This window comes from Hermetia illucens, chromosome 3 (assembly GCF_905115235.1).
Source record: "Hermetia illucens chromosome 3, iHerIll2.2.curated.20191125, whole genome shotgun sequence".
In the NCBI taxonomy this organism is placed as follows: domain Eukaryota; kingdom Metazoa; phylum Arthropoda; class Insecta; order Diptera; family Stratiomyidae; genus Hermetia; species Hermetia illucens.
In genome coordinates, this window is record NC_051851.1 from 92,979,363 (window position 1) to 92,992,945 (window position 13,583).

Genomic DNA, 13,583 nt, shown 5'->3' on the forward strand with positions numbered 1-13,583 from the left:
TACAGCTTTGGTATTTAGCAGCCCCATCCTGCCCCACTCTGTGACCGCTTTGTTTTCGTGCCTACACTTTTTTGTCCTTTTAATGTTTCACTGCCAAGTTCGTGTGTATTCCGAGGCGAACTTTTGCTGCCCATCGCTTGTTAAACGTATAATGCTTAGCCTGAATATCGAGCAATTCATTCTTATTTTGGCTGGTTCTTATGAATTTCAGCCGTTTCTGGAATTAAAGCAGTTTTTCATGGAAATCGGAAACGATATTCAGGTACGCGTTTCGTTGAAAGTCTTCTTTCGCCGGTTTCTCTGAATCGGGCAATCGTGCTTGCAGCTCAGAAGGGTTTTGTTAGATGTGGTGAATGAAATATTATTTTTCACCTGGAATATTCATGCTTTCATCGTTTTAATTTTGTTAGGATTCATCGCTCTTGGACGAATTGACATGGGCCTGATTATGGTGGTTTGCACTTTCATGGTAAAGTTTGATTTGTCAGCGCCAACCTCGGAGAGGGAGAGGATAAAGAGGGTGTGCAGCACGAAAAAGAAGATCTCCTTTCTAGCACCGTTGAAGAATTATGGGGGTCACCCCTCGTTGAAAGATTATGACGCCCGAAAATGGGCTATTGGGAGGGCAATCATTGTCGCGATGTGCAAGAGGGGAAGGGAGTTACAGAAGGGGACCGCCTTTCTGTCCCTCCACCCTCTCCACACGGAACGCTGTAACTTTGTAAGAAGTAGGAGGCTATGAGTTTTTTACGAAAGTTTGACCTCTTCCTCCCCATTACATGCCCTCCTTATCCCTTCCTCTTCTGCGGGTACGCGTGGTGATCAAAGTTTACCATTGTGATATACAAATACTCTATATTTGAAGCACCATAACTTTTTATAGGGGACTAATCGCCACGATTTTGCAACGCGATGTGAGGGAGAGGACTTCTTGCTTCTCCCTTCATATCCTTCTTTACCTCTGTGTCGGAGCTTGGAGTAACATTTTGGTGTGCCTTAATTTTTTTAGGGGGGGGGGCGACAGGCGCAGGTTTTTCTGATGTAATCCCCCTCTCCTCCTCACTTGATGGATAAACTGTTAGTACCACATCAAATTGTAAATCGAGTATATTCAACCTATTTAACTACTAACTATAAATAAATGGAATGATCGTGTACCCGCATGTTTTTACATAAAAAATCAACAAAGCTTTTCATACTTGAAGTTTCGAGGTGCCGCTTCCTTCATTGCTATGGTTTTGTGTGAAGCAAAACCTATTGAAGATCGATTCAGTGTCCGTCTGTCTGCCAGGAAACTGCGTGAGAAAGTGTGTTCTATGAATCGTTTTACATATAACAAGTGGCACTATTCTCGGTTGGGTTTAATTAATAATTTTCACAGAATATGACCACGTGGGGTAAAACACCTCTTAAGTTCCTTAGAAGGAACAAATTTTGGCATTGGTAGAGGAATAAGACAAATTTTGGAAGTTTGAAAGAAATTCAGTTATAATTAACTAAGTTATAGAAGGTTACAGAAGGTGTGTCCGGATAGCTGAGTGGTTAGAGCACAAGGCTGTCGTACGGAAGGTCGCGGTTCAAATCTCGCTGATGGCAGAGGGATTTGTATCGGATACCAGTCGACTCAGCTGTGAATGAGTACCTGAGTCAAATCAGGGTAATAATCTCGGGCGAGCGCAATGCTGACCACATTGTCTCCTACAGTGTACCGTTACGGTCTTGAATGAAGTGCTCTAACACACTTCAAGGCCCTGATCCAATATGGATTGTTGTGCCAACGGTTATTATTATTATAGAAGGTGAGAGTCTTCTACGAGTATTTTATGTGGCTTTAGTGTCTTCTACGAAGTTATGACATCATCATCATATATCAATTCATCGATACCGCGACAAAGTTGGTTGAATATCAATCAACTATCGATCAATCACCTACATATACTATAGGAAGTAATAGGCAATATTCGTTTGTTTAGGGCGGGCATAATATCCTTGCCTACTTTATGTATGTTTATGTGTTTCTGGGAGTTTGAAAAAATATGAGTGAATATTTTGAATTTTTAGCTATATATGAATGAAAAAAAAAGTACAAAGGAAGTTTCTCAAATAAGATGAACACAAAACCATTATACCCAAAGCGTCCGGCTTGCTGTGTTCCGACTTGTTTGTATCTGTTGTATGTTAAGTTCTACACACTTGCTTGGTATTCCAACTTGTTTACACTAGATCGCGACGGATAGTGTATTGAGGAGATCTTCACATCTTTGTCCACCAAAAGTTGATTTTATGGCCTTCAATTTTCTGCCCTTAGTTGTGCTTGATATCTTCAGCAATAAAGATTGTAGCTCTCTCTCTGTCTCCTAGAAAGCGGTGGATCCCCGGGTTTCTAGGATAAGGTATATGTCTATCTTTTCAGTATTAAGGAAGACTTTGAATTCTTATAGGTGCTATTGCAGTTCATTTGCCTTCCAAGATGTGACTTGCAGGACATTTGACATTTAGTTTTCTGATTTTTGTTTCTTTACGTTATATTGATTAATTTTGTCAAAAATTGATTTGTTCACTATCTGTTCCTCGTTAAGACTATCTAAAATAATTGTCAGTATTTGGTAGTATTCTATGATACTTGTTCGGATCTAACAAAAGGCGCTGCAGTATTTTTGCGAGGTTCAGATTACTTTTTTGATAGCTCCTGTCCGCGTCGATGGCATTCCTTTACGACTTTGTTTCTGTAAGTCTTTCGCTTCTTCACAGCCTTTATAATTGGGTGGGTGTTAGTCCTACTAATTTACACTCCTTACCGGGTAAGCTCTATTATCGGGACATTTCAATGGGTCCATGGTTACCGGCGCACAGAACTTGATTACAACACCTTTATGTGAGGTTGAATCTTTGATATTTTTTGTAATGAGGTATTAGGTCGTTGACCTTTTCCAACACCTACATATATTTTGACTTTCATATTCAGACAGAAGATATGGAAGACAACAAAGTCTTCACTATTATCGAAAGTAAGCAGTGGAGATCTTCGCTTATTGATTATTGTTTGCCCAATTTCATTCGATTTTTTTTTTTAAGGCTTTGTGGAAAAGAAAATGTAATGTATAAATTTTTTTTTGCCGAATGTGGTCATATGCGGTATCAAATAAAAAGTCTCCATCAGCACTTTCGGAGCGATACAAGTTTTGACATTGGTTGCAAACGGGAGGAGTGCGAGTGTCCGAAAGGAGTCAATTCCTTCAAGGACCCGTTCTCGCAAAATAACCAACCAAAAAATCTGAAAAAAATATGGTGGTTATTGTATCTAGGCCTGGCTGGATCATCCTCACCCACCAAACTTTTTCCACAACTCGCTCATAAATTTCATCGTTATAGAGTTCTCGAAATCTCATGTAGGGGTACAAGAATTCTTCGGAGGATTCTCCTCTCGAACGCGGTCAAGAGTTCGCAATTTTTCTTGGTAAGAACCCAAGTCTCGGAAAATTGTCTCACTTGTGCAAATTTATTGCACTCTGAGACTTTGAATGTCGGTATCATACTAAAGTGAATAATCTGACAAATTAAATGCATAAACATGACGAACTAGATACCGATGGGACAATGGCCTCATACCTGAGGTGTGCAGCTTTCGGTTGTTTCAATATATTCACTGCCTATGGGATCTCAAAAAAGTTTAGTGATTTTATCTTCGTTTTTCATAGGATTTTTTCCATGTTCAGCCTTTCGAGAGAACCCTGTAGTTGTCTGCGCTTCCAGTGTGTTCTTTTGACACATTATTGTTTAGAGCAATTATTGAATACTCCTCCATGACTGCCGAGAGTAGAATTTGCTTATTGATTCCCCTAATATTAATCGGCAGGGGAAAGTTTATCTGTCAATTTTTTTACATTTTACGCTTTATTGATTTTTATAGGACATTGCCCAATAATTTTTTGAGCTTACGTACTTCGGGGGGATTTCGTTTTACTTCGGCAGTTTTTTAATTTAGGAGCTAACCTGTAACGTAAGTTTTTCATCTTATTGAAATTTTCGGGCAATTCCTCATTTTGCTTTCCCTAAGTTATTCTTGCATTTGGTTGTTTATATAGTTTTAAGTTTTCCTTACTTCGCTGTAAGTATGTTTTCTGTATTTTAGAAGACGTTTTTTGATGGTGGTGATCTTGTAACTATCCCTACTGAAAGAGTCAATGCAATAAAAGAGGCTCTATAGGGCCGAACCCCTAAGTAGGTGGTCCCAACACAACTGATCTGCACCTGGGGTATACAAGTTAGTTAGTTAGTTCTACGGCGTATGGGTGGGTGCAATTTATATAATACATCTTGTCGGGTTCAGCGGTATCTGCATTAGAGTGTGCGTTGGAACGCCGCTCCCATTTATTCATCGCGTGGAGGTGGTCTAGTGGGTATTCACTGGGAGGTGTGAATCGACTCGATTCAGGCGTCGATAGGGATCGTTGTTGGCCTTTGCCGAGTTAAAGGCGATCAGGAACTTTACCTTGTGTATTTGAAGCCATTCGCCAATCCTTCAAAAATTATTTACGGTTTCGTTCATCAGGGCAGAAGCAAAACCTTAGCTCATAATTAGCTAAAAATATCGTTACTAATTACAATTGGGTGGCTATTACATTTGTTTGCCTCCTCCCGTTCTCCGTAACTAACTTTGTATGTTATCTAGTTGTCATAACGGTTTCGACATATGCATTTTTGTATTTTTTCTGTATTTAAAACAGGAGCTGGTAGGTTTAAAATCTAAGAAAGTAGATCTACCTTAATCTAACTTAACATAAGCGTTTAAAATCTACTATACATATACGGTTCGCACATCATATTAATATATTCTGCTCTTACCCTCTATGTACTCCTACCAGCCACGGCGTGTCAAAGGAGGAAAGGGATTTGAGTGTGAAAATCAGGGTCTAAGAAATTTGGCCAAGGTGGCTCTTTTTTGCCCCGCTGGTAAAATCTCCTTATGTTGGGAGAGGGCTAATTTTCGGTTCTTTCTCCAGTTATTTCGAGAAAAGACGGTCCAGTGTAGTATCTGTTTTATGGTCATCTATTATGTCCTGGAGGTTCCTCAGATGATCAATTGCTGCGTTCCTAGGGTTCATGGGGTTCTTACTGTAACGTCGAGCTCCTATCTTTTACTGAGCGAAAAAATTTGTGCGTGTTCACCCGGGATGATCAGGGTAGTGTCGACCCCCATATTCCTTAAGGACGCCTTGCGCTGCTTTTTTTGTCAGTGCCGTATCCCGTGATTATCAGTATAACTACTTTTTCGGCTCGGTTGGACTCTAAAACATTGCCAACATGCCTGGATAACAATTTGGTTGTTATGGCAGCGAATATTATCATTGCTATCAACTTTGGTAGACAATACAATAGCATTTCTTTTGGGATTAATTCTTTATAAAAAGAAAAAAATAATCAAAATATAATAATTTCCTACCCACAACCGGCATGGCATCTTCTACTACTATTCTTGGTGAATATCTTTTCAAGGCTCCAAGGGCACATTTGAGAAGCAAATATAGCCTGGTTACCGGCTATATATTAAGGCGGCTTCAATAGAAAAATGCTCAATTAAAGGAGGAGGGTTTGAGGCAACGTACTCTGTACTATCCTCAGTAAAACAAAAATAAAATGCTGAGATCAAGGGAAGAGATAAATAGAGTATAGTTGGAGTTATTCTACTATGCTAAATCCTACTTGATCTCTCTTGGTGACAGGTCCCGTGACAGGTCGACAAAGAAAATGCATAGAATGTCGTTACAAACATGATGATCGGATTGAGTTACAAGCCTCGGAGAATTGCTAGGGCGTCCACCTCAGTCGACGCGGCAGGACGGGCCCCGGTCCTGTCGAGAAATGGGCAAGGGTTCTTGACGCATGGACGGCGTCAGGACGTAAGCAAGTTAGTCCGCACACAACGAACAAAACAAATACGTGTCTGCACGCTAAATGTTGGTACCCTAGCTGGAAAGACCGAGGAACTCGCAAGAGCCCTTCGGAAAAGGTGCATTGACATCTGCGCTCTGCAAGAAACCCGATGGTCTGGTGCCAAAAGCTGACTACAAACTTCTCTATTTTGGTAACCCACACACTCAATATGGTGTTGGCATTGCCATCTCAGAGGGTTTCCGTGATGCCATTAAAGAAGTCGAACGATTTTATGATCGCCTGATGAAGCTCACCATTATATCAGCTGATCGCACTATTCACTTCTTCACCGCGTATGCACCACAAACAGGTCGACCTGATGCCGAGAAAGATGCCTTCTGGCAACTTCTCGATGAAAAGACTTGTCACGTGCCTGCTGACGGCTAATAATAAGTATCACAGCCGGCGACCTTAATGGTCATGTGGGTGAAATGGCAGACGGTAACAGGTGCCATGGGGGAAAGGGGTTCGGAGCGCGCAATGAAGGTGGCGAGCGTATAATCGATTTTGCGGACACCCATGACCTTGTACTTATGAATACATGGTTCATCAAACGATTGTCTCACCTTCCCACATTTTATAGTGGGAACAATAAAACGCAAATCGACTATATTCTCATAAGACGCCAACATTTTACCACTGTGACTGATTGCAAAGTCGTTCCCTATGAGACCATCGCACCTCAACATCGGCCGTTGATTGCTGTCCTGCGAATTAAGCCACCGATAAAACAGCGTGAGGAACGCACTGGCCCGCCGCGCATTAAATGGTGGCGATTTGGTGAGGAGAAAGAAGAAACGGTCTCACTCATACGATTGCCAATCATTACGAATGTGGAAGAATCATGGAACCAAATGAAAGACACGGTCCACAAAGCCGCCTCTGCAACCCTAGGGGTCACCAAGCCGGGTAAGCGGTACATCAACCGAGATACTTGGCTTTTGAATGATGATGTTGAAATGAAGGTCCGTGAAAAGAAACGCCTCTACCACAAATTTCTCGACGATAAAACGCCTGCTAATTGGCAAATTTATAAGAATGCCAACCGTGAAGCAAAGAAAGCGGTCGCTGTCACCCGAGCGAACCATTTCAAAAATCTTTATGATAAACTGGACACTCGGGATGGCGAGAGAGATCTCTATCGACTTACTAAAAGCCGTAATGAACGCACACAGGATATCGAACACTTCTGTTGTGTTAATGACAAGAACGGTTCTTTGCTTACCAACCGTCGAGCCGTAACGGATAGATGGCGAGAATACTTCGAGCAGATTTCAACTGAAGAATTTGCTCATCCTCCACTTCCACAATCATTGCCGACATTTGGACCAGTTCCACCAGTCAGCGCAACTGAAGTCGAGGAGGCAATAAAACAAATGAAATCGGGGAAAGCAACAGGACCTGACGACATCGCATCTGAGCTCTGGAAAGCGAAGAGCTGGGACCCAACACTGTGGCTCAGTGAACTCTTTAACTGGGTTATTCAGGAAGGAAGAACACCATCTGACTGGCAGGAAAGTACCACTGTTCCAATATGGAAAAAGAAAGGTAGCCCAGCAGAATGTTCAAATTACCGTCCGATCCGGTTACTTTCCCATACCATGAAGATTTTTGAAGGCATTCTTGACAACCGTATTCGCGAAATCGTTGAAATAACCGTGAATGAAGCCGGATTTTTCAAGAACTGCGGAACTACTGACGCAATACACGCTGCGCGGTTACTCATGGAAAAACACCGTGAGAAGCATCGCCCTCTTTACATTGCTTTTCTGGATCTAGAGAAAGCGTTTGACCGTGTACCACACGAACTCATCTGGTATGCTTTACGACAACACTTCGTGCCAGAAGAACTCGTGCGCTGGGTTCAATTGCTCTACCACGATCCGAAAAGTAAAGTTCGAAGTATGGTGGGTGTATCAAAACCGCTTCGTGTCTCTGTTGGAGTTCATCAAGGAAGTGCCCTCTCACCACTCCTCTTTGTCCAGCGCCCTACACACTGCTTTATGCAGATGATGTTTTCCTAGCATCTGATAGCAAAAATGATCTCGAGCAACTTGTTCAAAAATATAATGATCGCCTCATGCAACACGGTCTCAGATTGAATTTAAACAAAACTGAATTTTTGACGACCGATCCCCATGAAACAGGCACAATCACTGTCAGCGGCAATGACCTGCCCAGAACTGAGCGATTTAAATACCTCGGGTCAACGCTATCAGCCAATGGAGAGCTGCATTATGAAATTGCTTCACGCATTAACGCAACCTGGATGAAGTGGCGTTCCACAACTGGTGTCCTTTGTGATCGACGTATCAACGAACGTCTCAAATCTAAAATTTACCCCAATGTCGTCCGTCCAGTCGTTCTCTATGGTTCTGAGTGTTGGCCGACCATAAAAGACAACGAACGGCGTCTTGCGGTAATGGAGACGAAGATGCTACGTTGGACTAGTGGCGTGACACGTTTAGATCACATCCGAAATGAGGATATCCGCGATCGTTATGGGGTTGCACCGATCGTGGAAAAGTTGCGAGAGAGGCGTCTTCGATGGTATGGTCACGCAATTCGTGCAAACGAGAATTCACTTGCCAAGATTGGTCTGAACATCGAAGTCGATGGTAAACGACCAAAAGGCAGACCTAAGCAACGGTAGCTTGATACGCTGGATGGGGATTTAAAAGCCTCGAGATTGCACCCAGATCAGGCATTCGATAGAGCCAAATGGCGAAGCCGATCACGACGAGCCGACCCCGCTTGTGAACGGGACAAAGGCTGAAGAAAAAGAAGAGGTTGTGGTTTTTTGTCCCGATACTGATATGCATGTTATTGTAAGCGCCATCTGAGCTTTTTTATAAACAATGGAAACGTGGTTCTGTTCGGCTTTATAATCAAAGAGATTCGCTAATAGGAAAGATCAAGATGAAATCCATAAAAAGTACATCATCAAAGAGAAAAAACGCAACAATCAATTTCGCTGGTAACCTTCAAAAAAAAAATCGACACTTAGTTCAACACTAGGAATCTTCCTGTTATTTCCCAACCAATTTTAACTTGACTCTCAAAAATGATTTTTCGGTCGGTCACTCGTCAAAAAGTAAAAAGAAAGCATCCACAGTAGTCTTTTGGGGCAATAGCCTGTATTTCCTGTTGCACCCCACGAGAACAACAACTTTCGGCCCAGCATTTCACTGCATTACTTTAATACATCCAGGATTCGCAACGATTCGCCAGTCAAAATGTACTTAGTAACACTCTATCTGGGCATATATATGGCAAAGCCCCTTATAGAAAAAATAACTAAACAAAAAGTTCAATGATCATTTTTCATATTTGAAAATTTATGTATTATTAAATAAGTAAACAACGTTTAAACAAATTTAAGTATGTCGAAAAATTTAGATGTGAGGATTTGTGACGCAAATTTTGAAAGAGAATTCATTTATAGGCGAGTAATTACCATACGTTAATGTTCTGTATTAGTAGTGTGAGGTCAGGAGTGCATTTCGGAATTTGAAAGAGGGATAATGGAGATGTTAAAGGATGGGAGAGGAAGGGAAAATGCCGTATCCAAGGCAATAGATCTTCCTGTCAGCTCAGTGCTTGGCAAAGGCGATATGAAGTGATTTGCGTGGTGGGAAACCACGGATACTACAGGACAACTGGGCTTTGGGGCTTTGGGATTTGCTTGAGGAAAGACCGCTGAAGACCAAAATCGATAAGGCTACTGCGTGGCGCAACATTTGTTTTTTCCGAATATAGCCGGAGATGTTGGGGTATCAAATGAAAGGGAGGAAGGGAGGAAAAAGGGCTTGGAATGCGAGGTTATTTATTATAAATTTAAAGTGAGAAATTCGTGGTTGCTATATACTTCCATGTGGAGCAAATCGTGTTAACCACACCTACGTGTCAAGTGCAAAGTCCTCTGACAAGTCCTCTGAGAAGTTTGCAAACTTTTTTCGTTGCTGTTAGGGTCCCTAAGACCACGCTTCTCAATCTTATGTGCAAGCAAGCTGTTGTTTGAGTCTACTTCGACATTCAGATCGTCTATCATGTCACCCCTCTCCAAATGCATGTAATTGTCCATAGAACGCACCTGGGGCCAGAATCTTGTAGTCAAAATCCTACTAGAAACCGGTCAAATGAGCTTACCTTGCAGGGTCAGCAACAATACGACAAGGGTTTGGCATCCACGACCACTAGAGTACAAAAATCTCAGTTGCGCAAGCTGAAGAGGATTACTCTCCATAGCCTCACCATCTCACTTTGCTTGGGTCCAGAGCACCTTTTTTTTCCAGTTGAGTAAGAAACTATTTTTTCCGCCTACCGTCGTGGAGGTATTCTACAAGCTGATAATTACTGTGCATATCTGGTTGATATTCCAATAATCGATTTTTTGGATGGCGTTTTCAGTTCAGCACCATACCTGGAGGCGCTTTATGATGGGGAAGGAGGGAGCCCCCTCTTCATGCCCGATAAAAGCTCATAGTGGTTGAACAATCGCAGCGGTCATACCTCTTGCAAATGGAAAATATTCTATTATTATCATCAAGTTTGATTTGCAAACCTTGCTACAGGAACGGGAGGAGGTAAAGGGAGAAAGAAAAGGAAAGCCACTCCTTTCTACCTCCGCAAAAAACCCATACAGTCATTTCTCCTTAAAAAGTTGCGGTGTCTTGAATGGGAGCTATTTTTGAAATATTAATAAGCTTATTGGTTGGGCAATCATCGTCGCGATGTGTAAGGGGGCTTTCAGAGAGGCCCTTGCCCGTCCACCTCCTTCTGCACCAACACAGGTGAAGAGGTGGAGGGGCACAGTTCGGCCCCCGTCTATAACCTCCCTTGCACATCGCTACGATGATTGCCCTACCAATCGTGGGAGTGTCGAGTACAATGGGCACCACGGCCTGAGTGGTGGCCCATTGTACTCTCCCCCACCATACACACACACGCCCTGCCAATAAGCTTATTAATATTACGGAAATGGATCCTGCTCGAGGCACCATAACCGTTCAATAGATGATGTCTGCCGCAATCCTTCGACGATGTTATCTCCTCCCTTTCCAGGGGCCACGCCCTACAAAAATGGGGTTGAAAGTGCAACGTTTATCCTAATTTCATGGTAATCGGTTGAATTGTGTATGTGAATTGTAGTTGTCTAGTTGATCGGCCGCAGCACCAACTAGTGCTGAGTTATAACAACGCACAACAAACTATTTACCATGAAAATGCATTTATATACCAATTACATACCAATTTTCAAAGCAATCGGGTGAACGGTGTAGAGTCAATCCTTTGCAGCGCCATCTAGCGGCGATTTACAGCAACTTGTATAGTGTGAAAATTTTCTCCATCAAAAGATACATATGCGTTCCACTTTTCATGGCGATCGGTTCGACAGTTTCGGAGTCCATCGATCACAAACGGATATGTATAAAGACCACTTCCATTTTTATATAATACTAGCTGAAACCTTGTTCTGCCTAGGTATATATGTAAAAGCAATCCGTGTCCGAAGAGGACCGTGGGTTATGCCTACACGAAATACATTTCCGTTAAACTTCCTGGACTTGTGAAATTTTGCAACATTGGTCACTCCTAAGGATGCTTTATGAAAGCATGCATTTTACTCTATATACTATTTGGAATCTTGAGTACCTTCAGTAATATGAGTTAAAAGTGTGGTTCTTCAGTTAGGGGTGGTTAATTAATCTCGCCGGTGAAGCAACCATATTATTAAATTAATGAGGACATTTCCACGGTTGAGAGGGTAGAGCGTCATCCTCCGGTGCCTGTATTCCGTTGCTGTGAGCTTGCACAGTGTTAAGTCTCATGACAGTGAAACTGCAGCACAATCTGACTGTATGGATGCGTTAGACTGGAGGAGGGCACAAGGAAACATTATTGTCATTGAATATGCTTTATGAGGATCGATTCTCAATATTGATTAAAGTTGCCGCCAACGTTCAGCTTCACCACATTGTGTGTCTTACTCTTGGGGGGAATTGTTGCTAAAAGTAGACACTTTTGCTTGAAGGTTTGTGATTTGTACGCCATGTTGTTAGGATGTTTCGGCACCTCTTAAAGTGAAAGCCTAAACTCGCAGGCTATTAATTCATGTATAAGCAACTCTACTGGCTGCCAGTTGCCTGCAGGTCTAATTTATCTTTCAGTGTTAAATTTTTCTTTGAATAATTTTAGCCCCATTCCTGAAGAAGGTGAACAATTTATGGTATGTGAGGCTCCCATTTTCAAATTCGATGAAAATTCCTTGGTGTTAAAAAATTGCAGCGGTCACCCTCCTTAGAAAGTTAAGGCGCCGCGAATGTGGAATAGTTTGATATAATCAATCTCTCTTGCACATCGGGACGATGATTGTCTTACCAATAAGCTTATTAATGTTACGCACATTTCGGGGCGCCAGAACCTTTCATCATGGAATGACAGTTGCAATTCTTCCACGACCTTCTTCCTCTTATTGCGTAAACTGCATAAATTTCTTACCCTCAGCTAGGGTTAGGTTGAAAATTGATCCTTTACTTATTTTGATAGCGAGTCCATCGGCCGGAAGCGGATATGTAATGGAATGTAATGGAAAATTATAAAAGAAGATGATTTACCAGCTATGTGCAAGTGAAATCGTCGTCCAACGTCCACATATTAAATACACAAAACCTTATATCTGATCGAGATTTCCGTTCTCGACTTGTTTATCTTTGATATTGCTTTATAAATATTTTTTTCATCAATTTCTATATTTGCGTGGTTTGATGATTTCAGTGGTAACTTTGGTCTAGATTCTTGTATAATTTCCAAAAATATTTTTCCTACGCTTTTTTATTGATGGGGTTAATTTTAACGGTTCCAATAATTTCTAGTTTCCTATTCCCTCAAAGCGTTTTTCCGCCTTCAAACAATCTCCTAAATTGTTGGTAATAGTTTCCCAATATGCGTCTTTAATTTACCTAATTTTCTTAACATAACATCAGATGGACGAACTAGAATGAGATTTTAAGCCGCACTTAACTTTATAAGAAATATTGAAGTGTTGTTGAAAGATAGTGCAGTGCGTAAATATCACTTTCTTTGTTGCTGTCATTATTTAAGACAAAAACAACCAAATCTTAGCAGGAAATTAATTGTTACCAATGACGTATAGAGCTGCTAACATGGGTACGCATCCGTTATCTTGAATGGCTATGCTAGACTTCTACTGGCTAAAGTTTACCGGATCTTCTGAAACATCACCATGTAACCATCCTTCCGTCTTTGCTCAGACCAACACCGTCTTGAAGTTTTCCTCCTTTTGCCAATTTTGTTTGGCGTTCCTGTTTTCTCTTTATTATCTCATTAGGATAATTGATGGACATCGTACAATAGACTTTTCTCTCTACAAAAGATATCTTTGGGATGGATTGATATACATACATATGTACGTGCCTATACTGCTTCCAGAGTTTCGCGTGATACAGGAGCTTTAAACACATTGGTTAATATGCAGCATAAAGTTAATTACTGGGTATATCGTAAGTTTTCTATTCTTTTTCGATCTGGGGTGTTATTTTGTGCCAATTGATTAGAAACCTTTCCAGTGTTTTATTTTCTAAACCGACAAGAAATTTCGGTCCTACGATTTGATGGTCCATCCAGGT

At 41.5% G+C, this 13,583-nt stretch overlaps 1 protein-coding gene across 4 annotated transcripts in view; it reads left to right on the top strand.

The window, feature by feature from the left end:
- LOC119651335 (octopamine receptor beta-2R) overlaps window positions 1-13,583 on the top strand; it is a 410,560-nt gene that overhangs the window by 66,112 nt on the left and 330,865 nt on the right. The gene's annotated exons all lie outside the window — the stretch shown is intronic.